This window comes from Lepisosteus platostomus, chromosome 4, assembly GCF_059453375.1.
Source record: "Lepisosteus platostomus isolate fLepPlt1 chromosome 4, fLepPlt1.hap1, whole genome shotgun sequence".
Taxonomy (NCBI): Eukaryota; Metazoa; Chordata; class Actinopteri; order Semionotiformes; family Lepisosteidae; genus Lepisosteus; species Lepisosteus platostomus.
The window spans coordinates 52,085,389-52,104,978 of NC_142614.1; the positions used below are offsets into that span (position 1 = coordinate 52,085,389).

Here is a 19,590-nt window from a genome sequence, read left to right on the forward strand (position 1 = left end):
GCATATATTGCAGATTAGCAGAAAAAAAACGACTTCATTCCTAAGAGATTACTAGTTTACTAAAAATGCTGAAATCGTTTTCAGAATAAAAAAAGACAAATTTTCCAAGGTGAACAAATTGTGGGTGATTTGCTTAATTTGGTTATCAGTGGTTAAACATTTTATCTGCAGGGTCTGGATTTTCCACATTTTTATTGAAATGTCAAAAACAAATTATTTTAAAAAAAAGCAAATGTTTTCCTCATCTCCTGCAAGATGAACTAGTAGTGTATTTGGAGAAGAAAAATATCTAAACTGAACAGTGGACTTTGACCATACTGCTGTTAATATTTTTCTGACTATGCAAATATTGTCAATTACATACTAGGCAATATGAATTTATTACAGAGTGTAAAAGGAGCCATTATTTCTGCACAGGTTTGCTAAACAGGCTTGCTCCTGTACTGGTCCACTTCCATAAAACACCTGTATTACAACATTTTCAGCCATTGAGCACTCTGAGAAGGATCATAGTGTTAATGTGTTACTGGAACAAGTAATAGGTTTATTCCATGCTGAAAAAAGAAGAAAGAAAACACAAAGTTTTGTCTGTGTGGCCTTCTTTGCTGAAACGTTGTTTTCTTTCTTCTCTTTTCAGCATGGAATAAACCTATTAAATTAAATTAAATTTTATTGTATGGACACCTTAATTCTTGCCAAATAATTAAATTGAATATAGTCAAAACTGAAGAATAATGTAAGGACACTAAGTATTCAGTCTTGTAAGTATTGTTCCAATGAACTGCTGGACTGGTGCTTACCTGATACAGGTACTGATACAGGTACTCCATACACATTGACCTCTTGTATGAAATTCATTTCCTCGAGAATTTCAGCCACTTCTGTTAAACATAAAAGCTCTCCTATAGTGATTTCAAGTCACTCACCACGGAGAGTGCCACATGTTGAGCCTCCAACTAATCGCAAAATAAAGTGATTTTGAAACAAATCTCTTGCAGAAAATGCCCAGTCATTTACATTGGCTAAACAGGAAGTAGACTGGGACGAAGGCTGTGAGGATCAAGGATCTCTCCAAACCCATAGTTTCTCATTTCACCTCTAACAGCCATGATCATACTGATCTCTCTGTCTACAGTACGTCCACACAGAGGGGTTTCAGAACTCTTACTGCAGAACAATATCCAAAATCAAAGCTATCCTTAAATTAGGATCACACTTTCCCCCTTCTCTCAAGGACAGACTCGTTTCCTTCTAATCCTCTCTATTCATTTACAGGTTTGGACTTCACACCTCTCTTTGCCTCTCTTGACTTCACACCACCTGAGTGTTGAGACTGCCTCCTCTCAACTCCCGGTTTTTGTTCTCCCATGCTTTATCTTCTGCCGGTTTTCCCCTCTCCTTCACACCTGAAGAAGCTCCACAGCTGAAACATTGTGTCTCTTTTCCTTTCAGCACGGAATAAACCTTAACCTGTTCCTTTGCAGCCTTTGCATGCTGATGCAGCTACCCTACTTGAACAAAATAAAGTACAGTATACTACAATCTATACATTTTTTATAGCAAGAAAATAGCTTTTTCCACAGATTAATTTTAATTTAACTAGTCTCAGGACTGAGGTTTTTAAGAATTCTTAAATGCATAATAATTCCAATAAATAAATTTTATTTTATGGTAGAGCTTTTTTAAAGTATCTTGGAAAACCTTTTACATTGCGTATAGGTAGTCATAGTTTACAACACTGAGAAGAACCAGGGGATACCACAGTCATTACTATTGTCATTCCTGCTGCAACATACCTGAATGTGTCCCCAACCCTGTCACAAAAGTAAACAAAACCATCTTTATCCACCTTCATCAGGTCTCCTGAATTGTAGTAGACATCTCCTTCCTTTAGAACATTCCTCAGCAGTTTTTTCTGTGTTTGCTCCACACTCCCAGCATAGCCACAAAATGGGTTTTGGTTTGTGACCTGAGACACCAGAAGGCCAACTTCTCCTAGATGTAGTACAATAACAGAAGTACAGTACTATTACTCTGCATAGCTTTACTTCTAGTGTTCTATATGGCTTTATAGGTCAAAAATCAGCATTTCTAAAGTAGAAATCACTCTGTCAGGATGTGTGTGCTTTGTCTTGATATCGTCTCATTTTTCTATTATTGTACGGTATATATAACATGCTGTATCAATAGAATCAAGCTATCAGAGTACAGTGGGTATAGAAAGTCCCTAGCCCATTTCCTAATTTGTATCTTTTGTTGTATGACACTCTGAAAATAAAAACAAATTAAATTAGGCCTGTTCCAATATAAACTAACCCAAATTAGCCAAGTGAAAAATAAAATTCTAAAACATTCTGAAAATTAATTATTATTACAACAATAAAATACCTTATTTGGATAAGTGATCATCCCCCTTACAATTGCATTTGTAAACTTGGTTAGGATTATTAGAAAACATAGAAGATGTTTGATGGCATGGTTTTGTTGTAGGACATAAAAGAAATTTAGGAAAAGTGATATTTTAATGTAATCTTCACATTTATTTTCTTGCATATACTGTATGGCTCTATACACTGCATTGCCCTAAATCGGAATATTGACAAAATTGCCCTAAAAGCAAAAGTTGGAGAGAAAGGGCTTAAGCTTTTCAAACTGTTGCATTTTGCACTGAATACACTAGCGTTTTAACAGATACAGTTAAAATGTATTGGGTATTCCTGACTCTTAACCTATTTAACCCTAAAACCAAGCTCACTGAGAACACCATTCAACACAAAATTTCTAATAACAGAATACTTGTTAAAAAATAAAATTGTACAATAGTTGATACATTTTCTTTGGTTTGGCTAGGTTGTTTAGTCTTTGGAAGCTAATATTTTGATGCCCTGATTTATGTTATCCTCTCAAATGAGTGGAAGGTTGCATTGATTTTTTGGAGACAATCTGAACCCTAACCTTAACCTACCCAAACCTTTAGCTAGGGTAGGGTTAGGATTATTAGAAAACACACAGGATGTTTGATGGCATGGTTGTGTTGTAGGACAGAAATGAAATTTAGGAAAAGTGATATTTTAATGTTATCTTCACATTTTGTTTCTTGCAAATACTGTATGGCTCTATACACTGCATTGCCCTAAATCGGAATGTTGACTAAATTGCCCTAAAAGCAAAAGTTTAATAGAAAGGACTTAAGGTTTTCAAACTTCTTTTATCCAAGCCAATTATTCTACTTTTTTTTCAGGATTTTTTTTGGATGTTGAAAGGTACAATTAGAAAGAAAGTCTGATTTTGTCTTCTTTTTTTGGGCTTTAGGGCAACAAAAGATTAAGATTTTGAAAGGGGTTGGTGACCACTGTATCTACAGAAAGTCCTGTAAATGCTGCTGCTCACTGGTTTACTTAACATTTAAAGATAGGTAACTTGTTTCACTTATTTTTAGTAAGACACTTTTCAGTAAACAAGAGTTCTGTAACAGGTTCAGTATAAAAAATCTACAGCATATATTCAACTAACTGTACAGGTACTCTGATTCTGGTACTGCATTCTACTTTTGGCCAGAGTACAGTAAATGTTATTGTGTATATTTTATTTGTGGGTAACTATCACATATCAAATTTTTATTTATAAATAAAATAAAGTGCCTACCCTTTTTGGCTTTAACACATCTACCTGTCTTATCTCTTACCACTTGTTCTTTCAGCACATCATATTTTAAAAACTCAAACGGAAACATCAGCTGAAAAATGTAAAAATAACTCTCAATTACATCTAACAAAAATGCCCTGTTAAGATGTGTCTATTGGCATGATTCACTACCCTCCACTAACATTTTTCAAGAGAAATAAATATCTACTTGTGAAAAATAATCCATCACTCATACTGTATTGGTGAAAGCTGTATTGTTTAGTAAGTTTTCAGCTGAGACATTGTTAATGCATCAGTTGTATTTATAGTCAACACAGATTAAATCGAAATATATAAGGATTTTTACATAAATTAAGTTTAAAATAAAATTAAGAATTTAAGACAAAAATGGAACAAAAAAAACCAACAGAACCATTTACCTTATTCAAGAATCCTGCTCGTCCAATAGCTCCAATTTTACCAGTGTAGTTGATAAAACGAACATTAGATTCAGTTGATCCATATGACTCTGTTATCCCATAAACTCCAAAACGTTCAGCAAACTCCTTCCACACATCATGTCTCAAACCTACACCAGTAGCAAGACGCACTTTGTGATTTTTTTCTCCTGCTTTCTATTACAGATAACAAAACAATTATGCATAAGAATGATGTATAATAGAATGAGTAATAAGACCATAATGAAGCTTCATCTCATTCTTATGCTGTTATGGATTTGCTGTTTTTTTTCGGTGTTTGATTTAATTTTTCAACAATCCTACAGTGGCAAAACTTCAAAATATGTTACATTAAGAGGGAAATAATAATAAAAACATACTGTAACAGTATGGAATGTTACAGAATTGTCCTTATCTTAAAAAAATCATAGGAGCAGTTTTAAAATAGAAGAGAAAAAACACCTGAAATATAAAAACATCTGAAAGATTGCCAAGCAGAGGAAGTCATTAGGGCCTTGTGGCCTGTTTGGGTTCTGGTAGTTAAGACTGTATATCTGAAGATCCCTACTTTCACTACATGCTCCTAAAACACTTAGTGTAATAACATGCCTATTGCATTTTTTTAATCCAGAAGTTCCCACTTGTGTCCGTTGGTGTGAGTTTTGGTGGTGATTATGAAGGAATCCAGTAAACTGTGTGGCAATGCCTTTGAGGTTTTTGGATCAAACCATATAAGTTTTCTTTGTTCACGGCTAAAATATTCAGGTTTTTTATCCTCTAGGTGCAAATATATTTGGGTGTTCTTCTGTGGACTGATTCAAAAGCAGCAATATCTTTTTTATAATGCAGTGTACAGAATTTCTCCTTAACATCTCCATCCCTTGTTAAGCTCTAACTATATTCCCTAATAATTCTGTTTACTTTTTATTGTTTCCCTATATTGTCAAGAAGATTTAACTAATGTGTCCAAATAAACTCTAAACTATTTTACCAGCTCCTTTGGTGTATACTGTACCACCTTATATTTATAAACTTACTTGTATGTTTCCGCTAACTGTAATGTAATGTAATACTCTGTACTCTTCTACATTATACTAAATGTCTTCTACCAAATGTTTGCCCAATCGTAAATGTTGTCTAAATCTTTTTCATTTTTGTTACAGAGTGACAGAATTAAGAGTAGCACAATGACTTTAGTTGTGCACATACAGTACAGCAATAGCCATGCTCTTTTGGGGTATGGTATGATTTGTGTTCTTTTCTTTTGTGCTTGCTTCTCTCTGTTAGGTCTTACTGTTGTTAAAACATAATTGGTGCAGCAGACTACTGTACAGGTAGTACAGTAGTCATTACAGATTGAGTAACACACTGTTTCCCTAGACACCTATCAATTGCCATGGAGTCAGTGGGAGTCATAGGCTGTATTGATATGTTGCACTGAATGAGGACCAGACCTAAGAGTCTGGAAACACAAAAGAGACAGGAAGGAGGGACAGTGCACTATAAGTTATAACACTGGGCAGTTTGCATCCAATTTATAGGCTATTTGTTGCTTGTTGGTTTCTATGTTCATTTAGACATTGTTTTAATGTTAATTTGCTTTTTTGTGTGTCTCTTATGGATATTTTCTTTTGGTAGTTAACAGAATGCTTAGGCTACACTAAGAAGTATAGAATTCTAAACCAGGAAAAATATGCATTAACATTTCAATGTACTAGTAAGACCTCACTTTAGGTTTCAGTTTTGGTCACTAACAAAAATGATATTATAGCCTTAGAAACAGTTGGAAGAAATATTTTTATCACATATAGACAGGTTAAGTGTCACGCCCCACACTCTCCCTCGCAAACGACGTTACATTCCCGGAACCTCTGCTTCCCAATCTCATCCCTGATTGAACCCAGCACATTCTCACATGCATCAGATTCCTCAAATTCCCACTCCCTAACCAATCATCCAATCACACCCCTTTCCTTTCAGTATTTAAACCCCCTTCGCACACCTTCCCACGCTCACTATTGAGAAGCCTTTCATAGTATTCTCCAGTGCGCGTTTCCAAACCTTTCGACTGATCTCCCGTTACGAATCTTCTGCTTCCGCCTCTCGACCTCGCCTTCTGGATTTTGTCTTTTGAATTGTTTTTGAATATCTCTCGTTACCGGACCCTCTGCCTCCCTTATCGACCCAGCCTTTGGATTTTGTCTTTTGGATTGTCCCTTTGCTACTCTGCGTCCTGTGGGATTCCAGTCACGCATAAGGATCCTCCTATTCCACGTATAGGTTCCCTGACATTAAGGATGCTAATTTACTTCAATCTAAAAGAAAGGAGACTAAAAATAGATTTGATTCAAGTAAATAAAATCTTAAGGGATATGAAGGTTTAACCTAGGGGATCACACACAGCAGCTAAACAAAAACATGGGGTCATAACTGGAAACCAAAAGGGAATTAATTTTGGATGGTAAATAGAAATTCTTCTCTACATGACGAATCGTGGGTATCTGCAACAGACACACATTCTCAATGACTGAATGAACTTTTAGTTTTACTTTCCTAATAAACTACTAAAAAATTACTTACTTTAGGAGCACTGCACAGGTAACGACAGATTTCGCCAACGTAGATTAACATTAACACATCATATTTTCTGCAGTCACTCCAGAATTGGCTTACAGAGAATTTCTTCTTCAGAACACGTTGCTCCTAAAGTTTCAATTTCAGTAACATTAAAGGTGAGATATTCAATAATCAGCTGCTTAAATTTCACAATAATAATCAAATAATCATTATCAAAGACTTAGCAACCCACAATTAATTGCATAAACTGTTTACAGTAAATACTGTACTGTATGTTTTGTATTACGTTTTTCATATACTGTATACTGTAGATTGTGTATATATATAGTGTCTTGGGAAACAGCATTGTCGGTGTTTACTTTCAATTAAGCCTGTACATATTAAATATGCTTAAAAACGACAGATTTACTGCAGCTGCAATACTGTTGATCTGATGCTAATTTTATATGAGATAAACATACACTATGCTTGGTTTTTCATTAGATTTATAATGATTTTTCTTTAAAGGATGTTGTTTGTCATATACAGTACTGAATGCTTTACACTGGAACATCTCAAGCAGGCCAGCTAATGTTTTATCAATAATTTGTACTTTGCAGTGTCAGAGCTTTTGGGAAGGTCAGGCTTCAAATATACACCTCTAAAATATGGTATAGCATTTCATAGAAACCAATTTAAAGAAACTACCCCTCTGGGTTTGAGACAACACCCAGTATCAACAAACGGTGTGTCTGAGTAATATTAAATATGTTTAATTTTATGGAATTGTTGTCAACAGCACACATTGCATTAAAAAGATAGTTACGTTGTTTTTTGTTCTTCATCCATTTCACTCATATAATGTATCTAGTCTAGAGTATTAAGATATGGAGTATGAGATGAAAACTTAGTGTACATATCCATCCAAACACACCCTGCAACACCTATCACACATGCTGCCATATGGAACAATGAAAGGGGAACGTAGACAACTTCATTTTTAGTTGCACCAGCTAAATAGAAAATATTTTACTGTGAGTTATAATTGCTGCCTTTGGTAAACCTGCAAATAAGCACATTGTCCGGAATATTATTGCTGTTACTGTATGTGCGCCTTGTACATTTTATATTTAATTGACTAGATGACTGGTACAAGACTGTATAGATAATGGAAGAGATTAACTAATCCAAAGTTTAAGATTTAGTATTTATTTTGTTTTCTACATTTCATTTGAACTAAGAGAATAACACATAGAAAAGATTCATGATTACATAGGTTCAAATATGAGTAAGATTTAAAGCTTGGTGTTTCAGAAACCAAATTGCAGAAATCAGTGGCGCATTTTCCTTCATTAATTACTTACTGTGTGAATAATACGATAAATGATCCATATTTTAAGAATATGTGTCCAAAGATGACAAAAGTCATTTAGATCAAACTAGCAAAATTGACTAATATATTCGATGAAAGTCTTTGTACTTGATTTTATTTTCAAATACAATACATCTGCCATATGTGTTTTTTTTTTACTGAAATCGAGTACATTCCCAAACCTACCTGTAGTTCCTGATGTGAATAGGCGCAAGGCTGGTTTCAACAGACTTGAGGCTTTTAAGAGGTGAGTTGGAAGAGAGCCAGATGTTGCAGATATGAATGAACACTTCTTGGTAGGAAAGCACTTCCTAAATAAACTGAAACTAAATTACAAATAAATCTGATCAAGCTATTGTTTCGGGTTCATAACCTACTAAAAGGGGGGAAATGAAAACCAGTCACATGTAGTTGAAACAAAGGCAATCTTTGGAAATCAATGGAAAAAAACCCTTCATAGAACTAAGACTAGAAGGATGTTTTTATCTTAAATTCATTCATTACTCAGATATTATTACCCTTATCTTTTGTCTCATGAGAGCTAAAGAAATGATATGAAGGTTTTTTTTCAAACAGCAAGAAAGGAATTTTAACTTTCCTGCTGTTTTTTTTATTTTGGGGGGATTTTCTCATTTCACCTGTAATTCACCTGGGCTGTGTAAAAAAATATTACTCATGCATTGTCATAAAAGATTAATTTTACTAAAAGTCCTTTCTAATCTTCTATTTTATGTATCATGAAATAAGAGATACTGTAAATCACCACTTTGGACTACTGTAGATCATACATTACAGTTCACAAAGGAAAAGTCCACTAATTCACAAAGAATTATTATAAGATTAGTGAACTAGTTACTAGAGAAAGGTAAGAATACCCTGTTTTATGAAGCAGGTCAGCTACACTATTCACATAATTCCAATTTTATTAATGACAGAAGGATACCTAGACATTCTGTTGCAAAGGCTTGCTCTCTTAGCTTGTCTGAGATCTATGATAGATTATTGACAATTATATTTGTACAGCACAGCAAAGTATTGTAAGACTTGTGTTTGTATTTGTCTCCTAAGTATCTTAGAAATAGGTTTTTATATCAAACATATTGAGAAAAATGCAATTTCCTGTCCAATGGGTTTTGTAACTATAGAGACTGTAGCTGTGTGAAAAATGAGAAGAAAATGCTGGGTCTGTATTTCAGTTGTATTTCTTTTTAGTCCTGTCATTCCCCAGACTGTGTTTCATACAGTTCTCCAGTCCTTCTCTTCCATTTACCAAGCGGTCTCACTGACTAAATCTGACCATCAGATCATAAGCAGCTGAATTCAAGTTGGTGGATCAAGAAACAACTGCACAGTTAATACAAATATTTTTTATTTCTTGTTAGTGTACTTAATCAGGTCTGTATAGTACAGCTTAAAGAACATAATCTATATCTTTTATCCTAACAAGCTTGTCAGCATAGTAATTACACTGAGTGTTAAAGAACAGAGGATTGTAATGTCAAATAATGTCTGGTAATGGAAACTAACCCAGATCTAATCATGACACAGTGTACTTTCTGAGTCAAGTTCTTTTATTATTGTTTTAACCGAGGAGTGATATTTTCAGCTTGCATAGTTTTTTTGTAATTCAAAATATGCTTTATAGATATAATTATTGTCATCTACAAAGCTTAATATACTTCTTGTACATTGGGGGGTTTCAGCACAAATCAGTTTTTATTTCAAAGCTTTAAAGAGTGCTCTTTTTTTACTAATGCATACTTGGCTGTAGCCTGCAGTATGTAACTGTAATGCTTCATTCATTTTTTAATTCAATTTAATAATAATATACACTTTAATGTGGTAAAATAAAGATTATTTCTACTGAAATTGTCATTATGCATATCCTTCCATTTCTTAGTTGTCTACTTCCTCGGGTATAGTCTTTCAAATGAACAGCCAACGGTATACTGGATAATACAGCTACAGTATTTGCCAACACACAAATATCAAGAGAGGTCATGTAAACTGAAATATTTCTCTGATCTTTTTTATGCAGATAAAATCTAGCAGCAGGTACACCTGATGTGTATTTAAAGAAACAGCCACACTACAGTACAGTATGTATTATGAATGCATCTACATTATCTGTGTACAACAGTAGCTGTGATGTCACACTTCAGCCACATACTGTACTGTAGATGAGGCTATGTGGTAATTAAGAGAACAGTCACAGTGTGGTGGTAAGCTTTATCTTTCTGAAACTACTGGAGTTTGTCTATTTTGTAGAAGGTCAGTTTTCTTTTAACCACCTAAGTAATTAAGTATGCATAGGCTGAATTTAAAGTCAGGGCAGCACAGTGGTGTTGCAGTTAGCATTGCAGCAACGCAGCACTGGGGCACAAAGCAGTGTTTCTTTCAAAGTGCTGAGGTGCTTATACAGTATTTACAGTAGGCATTCCTTGTTCACACCTATTTGTGAAGTTCACAGAGATCATGCATTTCACTATTTGAGTCAACAAAAACAAAAGTTACTCCTTTTTTATGGATCCTGCTTAAACACTTCCTCTTTTCTAAGAACAGGCTCAATGATTACACCATTTCCCAGTCATACCCTACTTGGAAAATAACCTGGAAGAAACCCAGACAGCTTATGAACCCACGGTCATTTTCCTTTTGCACAGTCATTTGTTATTTTCCCCAGATTCTCTTTCTCATAGAGTTCAGATTCTCCACAATGACCTAGTCTTACCATAACTTGGTCTTTCAACAGATTTGGTTTCCTCCCATATGGCAGCTTTGCTTTCAATACTCTTACAGTTTATACATATTTGCCTACCAACAATGATCCATGTTTGTGGTGATCTGTCTTTTGCCTACCATCTTACAACACTGCATGGGTATCATATTTCTTGCAGCATCTGCTTCATCAACTGCTGTTCTCCTTAACAAAGCTATCAAGGGCAAAGTTCTTCTCAATACTTTAGCTACAGTATATGTGTTGCTAAATCTAGATCAGTGGTTCTCAAACGTTTTGGACCAAGTACCACCCCTGATCAAACCAAAGCATCCAAGTGCCACCTACAAGTCATCTTCTCATAGGAACCCCAGAAATTCTCAATGACCAACATGACATTCACATACACACACTCACATACGCATATAATAAATATTATAATAATAAACTTTATTTGATATAGCGCCTTTAAAGGTGGCTTTTCAAAGCGCTTTACAGAAAAAAAAGGGAACAACAACAATTAAAAATAAACAATAAAAAAGCACCATTTCAGTAAGAGGTGTGAGCCTGTTTAGTTGAGCAAAGCAGATGTGAATTCATTTTTCGAGCCTTGATACAATTCACAACACAGTCTAACAGATTTTAAATCGTCAGACATTTTCTTGATGGTAAAGGTCTCGCGGTGGATGTTGCAATGCGTCCATTAATTAATTCGTGCAACTACACTGTGTCGGCTTGTCATTGCTCTAGCACCATCTGTACAAACACCAACGCATATTATCCAGTCGATGCCATTCTCTTCGATGAATTCATCCAGAAGCTGAAATACTGTATGTGCTCTCCTGTAGTTCCTGTTGGTAGCGGCTTACAGAACAGAAAGTCCTCATGGGACATGCCCTCAAACTCATTTCTAACGTAAACGAGCAAATTGGCCAAATCGACGACATCTACAGACTCATCTAATTGCAGTGAAAAGCATCTGCTCATCTTAACGCGCTCTATCAGCGTACTTTTGACATCATCTGCCATATCAATAATTCTGAGTGGCTGTGTCTTTCAGAGGGGGCAGCAGGTCGAGCTGTTTAGCAGCTTTTTCTCCACACATATTACAGTACTTGTCAGTTCTTTTGCCAACGGTAAATAAGGTTCTTCAAAATTAGTGTGGGGTTTACCTACTTTAGCCATCCGTAAGCTTGCATTTTTTCCCGTTTCCATTTCAGAAGTTAAAAGAAGTTTTTATTTCATGCGCATGGGAGCGAAACACAGAGACACTCGTGTATTTTACTCAAATTAACCTAGAACAGTTCTTAAATATTTTTTTGTCATCTATCACGCATTCCTGTGCTTACAAGATTGCCAGCGTTCGTAGTACGCATTTCTATGCTTTCCTGTGCTTACAACATTGGCATTGTTCCAAAATCACGCACATTCTCCTACCTCCCTATTTGCTGGAGAGAACTTTTTTAAAATACAATTGGTCGCTTGCGTTCGTAGCATGCATTCCTATAGAATGGTATAGAATTACATAGTAGCTCCTGTGTCCACTCAAGTATTAGCGCACGCTGTATCGTAGTACGTGGGCTGCATATTCGACATGTATTAAAATAGAAAATATGAAAACCCGTCCCGATTTTCAGTGCACACAACAAAGTTCCAGGGTCATATGGCGTACCACCTAGCGGCACTACATTAGTTTGAGAAACACTGCTCTAGATTATACTAAATCCATCCATCCATTTTCTAACCACTTTTTCCAATTCATGTTAGTGGGAGAGACAGAGTGTTCCAGGAAGCAACGGGCACAATCAGGGTACACCATGGATGGGATACCAGTCCATCACAGGGTAGACACAAGACATAAACATGCACACACTCACACTTAGGACCAATTTTCCCAGAAGTCAATTAATCTACCAGTATGTTTTTAGACCATGGGAGGAAACTGGAGCACCCAGAGGAAACCCACGTGAACACAGGCAGAACATACAAACTCCACGACAAGTGCGTCACCATGTCACCCATATTATATATTCTTTTTAGTTTGTGTAAGAAATATTATATGTGTCAGAAAAAAATTCCAAGATTCTTTTTTAAAACAGTCGTGTAAAATTAATTAGCAAACTTTAAGTGACATAATCTCATTATATTGCTATAGGAATGATAATGGGTGCATATGTTTTCTCTTTCACACAGTTACTGCTTTTAAAAAATTTATCAAAAATTCAAACTGCACCAAGAAGTAGACGAAGGTGCTCACAACTGAGAACCAACCAGTGTAGGAAAAAAAAAGAACCCCATAGGGAGATTTCATTTCTTCCAAATCAATATATCAGATATTTTCCCTCGTGTGTCATTTACTTGTTCTCCTTATTTCTCCTCTCCGATATTCAATATTGTCTGCCCTGTGCTGAGTAGGTCACATCCAGCTAGTTGCTCAGAAGGTCTATGGTGTCCTTGAAGAATTAATTTAGACTTCATGTTTGAGTGACGTAACACCTGTAGATCCTGAGACATTATTGATCAGGTGGACAACAAAATTCTGTCTTAGTGTTTAAATATATATTTGTGCAATGTTTCTCTGTGTATTGCGACATTATTAATAAAGACAACAATAACTTTATGAAGTTCGACAATACTTTTGTTTTGCTGCGACAGAACTTTGAGATATGCTGTTCACATTTACTGCGAGCCATATTGTATTAATTACATTTGTAATATTTTCAGTGTGGTACACAATTCTCAAATGCACTTTAATTTAAAACTGCTGAGCAGATAAAATCATTGCAAGACTTTTTTAAAATACTGTATTTTAAATAGAGCTGTGTGCTATTGTAGATTTTTATTTCCCTGATCATTAAACATACTTATAATGTAATAATTTAAGTGCCATACAGCAAATTAAAGTGCAAATGGAAGTGAAATAATTAAAATATCTAGCCTATTTAAAAAACACATTTATCTATGTTCATTCACATAATATCATTCTGGATTACACTCTGAAGCATTGCAGATTAAACTGAATAAACTTCATGTTTTTTCCTACCTGGTTTAGGGTTGAGTACTTTGTTTCAGTTATTCCCACAGGTAAAGTCTGCACAGATGCAGATCAGGTACAATCAGGTACAGTACCTGTATTTCCACCAGACATATTAGAGAATGAGCTTAAAAACTCTTGAATCAAAGGTTTTGTGTGAAAAGCTGACAGTATACTACAAGTTTCAAAGTAGATGAGCAGTTCCTTGCATCAGCACATTAAAGTTCTCACAAGGATATGTTTTTCATGAAGTGTGATATCATCTTGACTAACAGCTGTTGGGTTCTGGGCTTCCAGTTCTTTATACACATCTTCCACTTTGCTTTTGCATTTCATTCAAATTGGAATTTAGAACTTCATACAAAACATTTTGAATGCTTATAATGGTTTGATTAGTAAAACCATCATCCTGTACAAGATATTCATTCCAGATTTGTAATAGAGTGACTTTGTTTTGTTGCAGGCTGTACCTTTTACAGTTAAAGAATGTGAAACTTTTGTTCACTTTTAAATTATAATGAATTGCAGCATTTAAAAAATAACATGGATTACGTAGTTAACAACACCTGAATTGCTTTCCTTCTTTTTAGACTCTCTGTTTTACATTTTTGTGGTTGTAAATTCTTACAGTACATTCTGTTTCAACTGTAAATGTAAATACAGGCAAATACTAAGTACAGTATTTTATATAACAAGTCCCAAATGTCTTTTTCCTGGCCAGTAGAGAATACAGTATGTGACATTATTCTTTGCTATAACCAAGCAACAGTATGTTTCTAAAACTAAATTAAAACCAAACTTTCCTCTTAATGCTGGATGCCATGCCTGGGTTGTGTATAATCCAGCAGATACAATCCAGCAGAACAAACCGGTAGCACTGGGCAGTTTCTGGCAACACAGACAAATTCACAAATTGTGGAAAGGAGAGAGCCTATTATAGAGAAAAAAGGCTGAATTCCTGATCAAAATGTATCCCAGATACAGATATTCACAGATGTACTGTAGGGAGTTTACTGTAACAAATTAGAAGGTTTCAAAATAATTAATCTCTCAAGTAATTAATGAGGTTTAAAAACAACTGGATGGATGGCTTACAGTATATCTACTACTGTAGATGTGATCTTTGTGTATTAAATGAAGACAATATACAGTAACAACTTGCAGATTTTTTCATTATTGTAGTGATATGATAATACTAACATTTTAATAATATATTACAGGTATTCAATTATTGGTAATGGTTTTTAACAATATACTGTACTGTGTAGTTTCAGTCAAAAGCTAAGAGAAGAAGACCAGGTAGAGAGCTAGAGAGCTAAGTGAAAAAAACATTTATTGAGCACTGACAAGGTCCTTTCTGCAGGTGCAGCTGAGTAACAGTGGTCCTAGTATGTTAGTTTGAAGTTTAATTTTTCTGTATGAGCTTTATGCGTATTATTTCATCATACTACGTCATGCGGTGTACAATGTTTCCACATTTGGAATTGTCTGGATGAAAAAGCACATGATTGTTCTTTCTAATGCTGTGTGAACACGCAAAACCAAAACAAATATCAGATTGTTCATTATAGTTTTTTTCACTGCATTTAATTTAGCAAAGTAGGTACTTACCTACACAAAGCACTCTTTCGGACAGCTTGAGTCTTTTATCTGAGACTTGACCTGTGCTCCACTGAAAACAAGTTCAAGAGGAGTGATGTCAACTTTGCCCCTGGACTGAATCACAGAATCACAAGCTACAGTTTTTTACACATGGGATTTTGACCAGCTATGGTTATTCTTTTAAAATCATTAATGCGCTTGGATTTACTGATGTGTGGATTTTGATCTTTGAATAAAATGAAACCACTTGAGGTGCGGTTTGGTAATGGGTTAAATACTAAAGACCGACACCCGGGTAAGAAAAAAAAGTGCTCTCCATTTTTTTCGTTGCAAATAAGTTTTAAATATCTCATTCTAATTGAAAATGTAATTGATTTGCTTGCTTTTTTAGACTTTTATTTAGCCTTCAGTCAATTCTGAATGTCAAAAATACCCTACTTCAAAGAGACATCACAACAGCTTCAGCATAAAGACTTTACGCAGCCTCTCTTTCGGCGGCTTACTGCTGTTTCTGACTAAACAGTTCGTAACAGTTGACCGGTTTATTATGAACATATGCAAGAAAGAGTTACACTTGACCAGACACTCCCACGATTAACGTTTTCTTTTCTTTCTGCAGAGGACCAAGTGTTTACACAACAGGCAACAAAACTAAGGGAAAACTCTGAAACTCACAAAATGATACTAATTGACTTTTTAAGAGCTGAAAACAAATGATAGAGTTGGGAACCACTTCTTTATATTCACAGTGCATTGAAACTACAAATTTCTTCATTCTTTCATAAATGTCTTCCAGACATAACAAAGAGCATTTCAGGTGCTTACCAGTATCAGAGTTCAGAGAATAAAAACCCTAAGCCATGATTCTCGTATCTTCTTTCAAGAAACGGTTGAAGGAAAAATGCATTTAAACCATGAAATGTTTTTAAGGAACTAAAAGTCATTTTTTCAAGATAAAGAAGTACTGTTTAACTGTTATTGAAACTTGTAAGAGCTAATTTCCATCTTACATTTTGCATATACTGTAGAGTGACATGCAGGAGACATACAGTAGGTGAATAAGGTGTTGCAGAAGGAAGAACAGGTCCTAGTTGTAACTGGAGACTCAGGGGGTGTGATAGTATCAGGGTCAAGGCAAGGATTCATTATGGTTGCAAATCATTTACGTCTGAGTCTAATGAGATGCAGGGAAATATTTATGGAATTAAGTCTTGGTTCTTTTGTGGTTTCTTCAGTCAAAGAACAGATACAAAATTTGACTTGGAGATTTGGAGGAGTTCTGCGGAAAGGCTGTTGTGATAGATTAGGTGATGAAATAATCATCTCCTGGTTTCAGCAGGAGATCCCTGTTAGGTGCTGCACGCCCAAAAATAACAGAAAGGTTGCAGGGGCAGGCCATTATAAAGAGTGGATAGTAAAAGCAGCAAGTATAGAATACTAAAAATAAGCAATTCATCCAATCTGTATGTATCCTTCCAGAGATCACTGATGGGTTTGGACACAGCATGGTAGAATGTAATACTGTATATTGTAACTAGTGCTGGAGAGGTGTCACAGACACTTGATATGTTTGCCTAGTTAAACAGAAGTGGATGAGATACGTTTTGCTCTTTTCCTAAATATTTTACTAAAGCCATGACTAAACATATTCCAATTAACCCTTGTGGGTAGAGCTCAGTCTTTCTGAAAACCATCTAAAAATGTGCACACAGTCAATAGAGTATTCATACATTACTCAGAAACTCAGAAACCAGGTGGATGCTGTACATTGGTGGTGGTGGAAGGGAGTTCCCATTACCTTTAAAGTGCTCTGAGTGGAGTGTCCAGAAAAAGCACTATATACTGTAAATGTAAGGAATTATTCATTATTACTAGTATAAACTCCTATGATTAAAATAACAACAGCCAATAGTTTCAAGGCTGAAAATGTCTTCTTCAGAATCATATGTAGATCTACACAAGGTAAGAGTAATGACTCTTCAAACCCAGTCTTGCATTTATACTGTAGGAGCAGGTGAAATTATTTTTCCATTAAGGCATTCAGACTTGTTATTGCATGTAAAAATCAATATGATTAATATAAACATATTTATTAGAATATATTGTATTGTATATAATAATATACATGCTGTAATACTCTATGTTGTGGTAGGCCAGCTTATGATGCTGCTGTATTTAAAGCTGACCTGCCACTATATGCTGCTTCTGCACATGGTCTCTAATTACTTGTAATAGCTACACTAGAGGTTATTGACTTAGTTATTGGATAATCTCAGAGGGGTGGAATTAGGCTTTTATTTGGAATTTATAAGGTTTAAATGGATGTAGTGGTAGCTGATTTTTGAGTGCTTTTATTTCTGTTGTGAAACCTTGAAAAGCTTTAAAAATAGAACCTCCTGGACTTCACTTCTTGACCATCATGTGTTTTCGTGCATGCAAAACCTTGGGTAAACCAGTGTTAATTTTGTGTAATGACAATGTGAAAAAAGTTGCGTCCGACTCGGAACTGACAAGCAGGGCTCGGCAACAGCGAGGTTGGGAAAATAACACAACAAAAGTGCAAAATGGAGCTAAAATGAAAGAGAAAGACAATATTAACCCATCACTCAGGGCTGCAAAATGGTAGTTGCAAAGAACAAAGAAAGCGCTGAATATAATTAAGTAAACACAAAAGCGTAGAAGGGACGGGACGAAAACTGGCGAAATAGCAATCGCGTAGTAGCTCAACTAATGACAAAGCCCTGAGTGAAGGGCGAGGGAAGTATTTAAAGAAAATTGGCACTAATAATTAAATAATATATGAATTAGCTGCCCGCTGGGACGCTGGGAAATGACACAGATGTTTCTAACTTCGTTCAAGTTTTAAAATTCACTACTATCAACAAGAGCACTGAACTCATCAAGCTTGCATACTGTATGTGTTGAGCCAAGAAGCAAAACTTCATCTCTCTTGAAATCCATCCTTTAATTGCCATTTTCATGTCACACATGTAATGTCATTAGTTTCTTCCCAGATCTGGTGGTTTCAAAGGTGGCAGTGAGGCGCCATCACTACACATTGAGGCATCACCCAGATGGATTTTTAGAAACAAATGGTAAATGGTAAATGGTTTATCTCTGAAAAAAAAAGTGCTGCGACTGCTTTCTCTTGTGCCTGTACCCAGCTTACTTCAACCCTGCTTTGGACTGATTCCTGTGTAATGATCCTGGTTTGCTTCCTTGACTATGCCTGCGGATCACCCTTGTGCTTTTACCCTGTGACTTGCTAGCTTGGAGCCTGCTTGGAGCCCTACTTCATCTTTTGGCTACAGCTTTGGACTGCACTTCTCTGATTGCCTGTTTCACTGACTCACCTGTCTGCTCTGTTCTGCCAACTCACCTGCCTTCACCTGCACTAGGATTCATCATTCTGCAGTATTACACTGGTTACATAAGGATGGGAATTGTAAATAAATTCTTGCGCAACATGTAAACATTCAGTATTTGAATGAAAATTACAATATAATTATATTTTTAATATAATTATAATTATAGAGAGAAATAGAATTAATATAATATAATTTATAATATAATTATCAATATAATTCTATTCTATAATTATAATTGATGGAACAGAAGTGGAAACAGTCCCCAGCTTTAGGTTTTTGGGAATTCACATCTCTAAAGATCTAACCTGGACTGTGAACACTGACTCTATCATGAAGAAGGCTCAGCAGCGCCTTTATTTCTTGAGATGCCTCAAGTGATGGGGGATGCCAATACATGTGTTGGTGAACTTCTACCGCTGCACCATCAAGAGCATCCTCACCAACGGGATCACCGTGTGGTATGGCAACACCTCTTCGCGAGAAAGAAAGGCACTGCAGAGAATGGTCAATATGGCCCAGAAGATCATCGGCTGCGGTCTCACCGAGATTAAACAGCTCTATGAGGACCGCTGCCCTGGTAGAACTCTGGCCGTCACAGAGGACAGTCACCACCCCGGGCATGAGCTCTTCACCCCACTGCCCTCAGGCAAGAGATATAAGAGCATACGGACACTTACCACTAGATTCTTCACTAGCTTCTATCCACAAGCAGTGAGATTGGCGAACACATTTAGCCATCCCCCTCGGACCACACCTACACCATCACCATCTACCTCTTTATGATTTCTTATCTATTGCACATCTCCAGTCATTGTTTACACGTCTGTATTGTTTTCATTCAAACTGTCTACATGTTTACT

General features: G+C 35.7%; 1 pseudogene; it reads right to left on the reverse strand.

The window, feature by feature from the left end:
* Positions 1-1,723: 1,723 nt before the first annotated feature.
* On the reverse strand, positions 1,724-18,767 carry LOC148673408 (long-chain fatty acid transport protein 6-like; annotated as a pseudogene).
* Between the last annotated feature and the right edge of the window lie 823 nt (positions 18,768-19,590).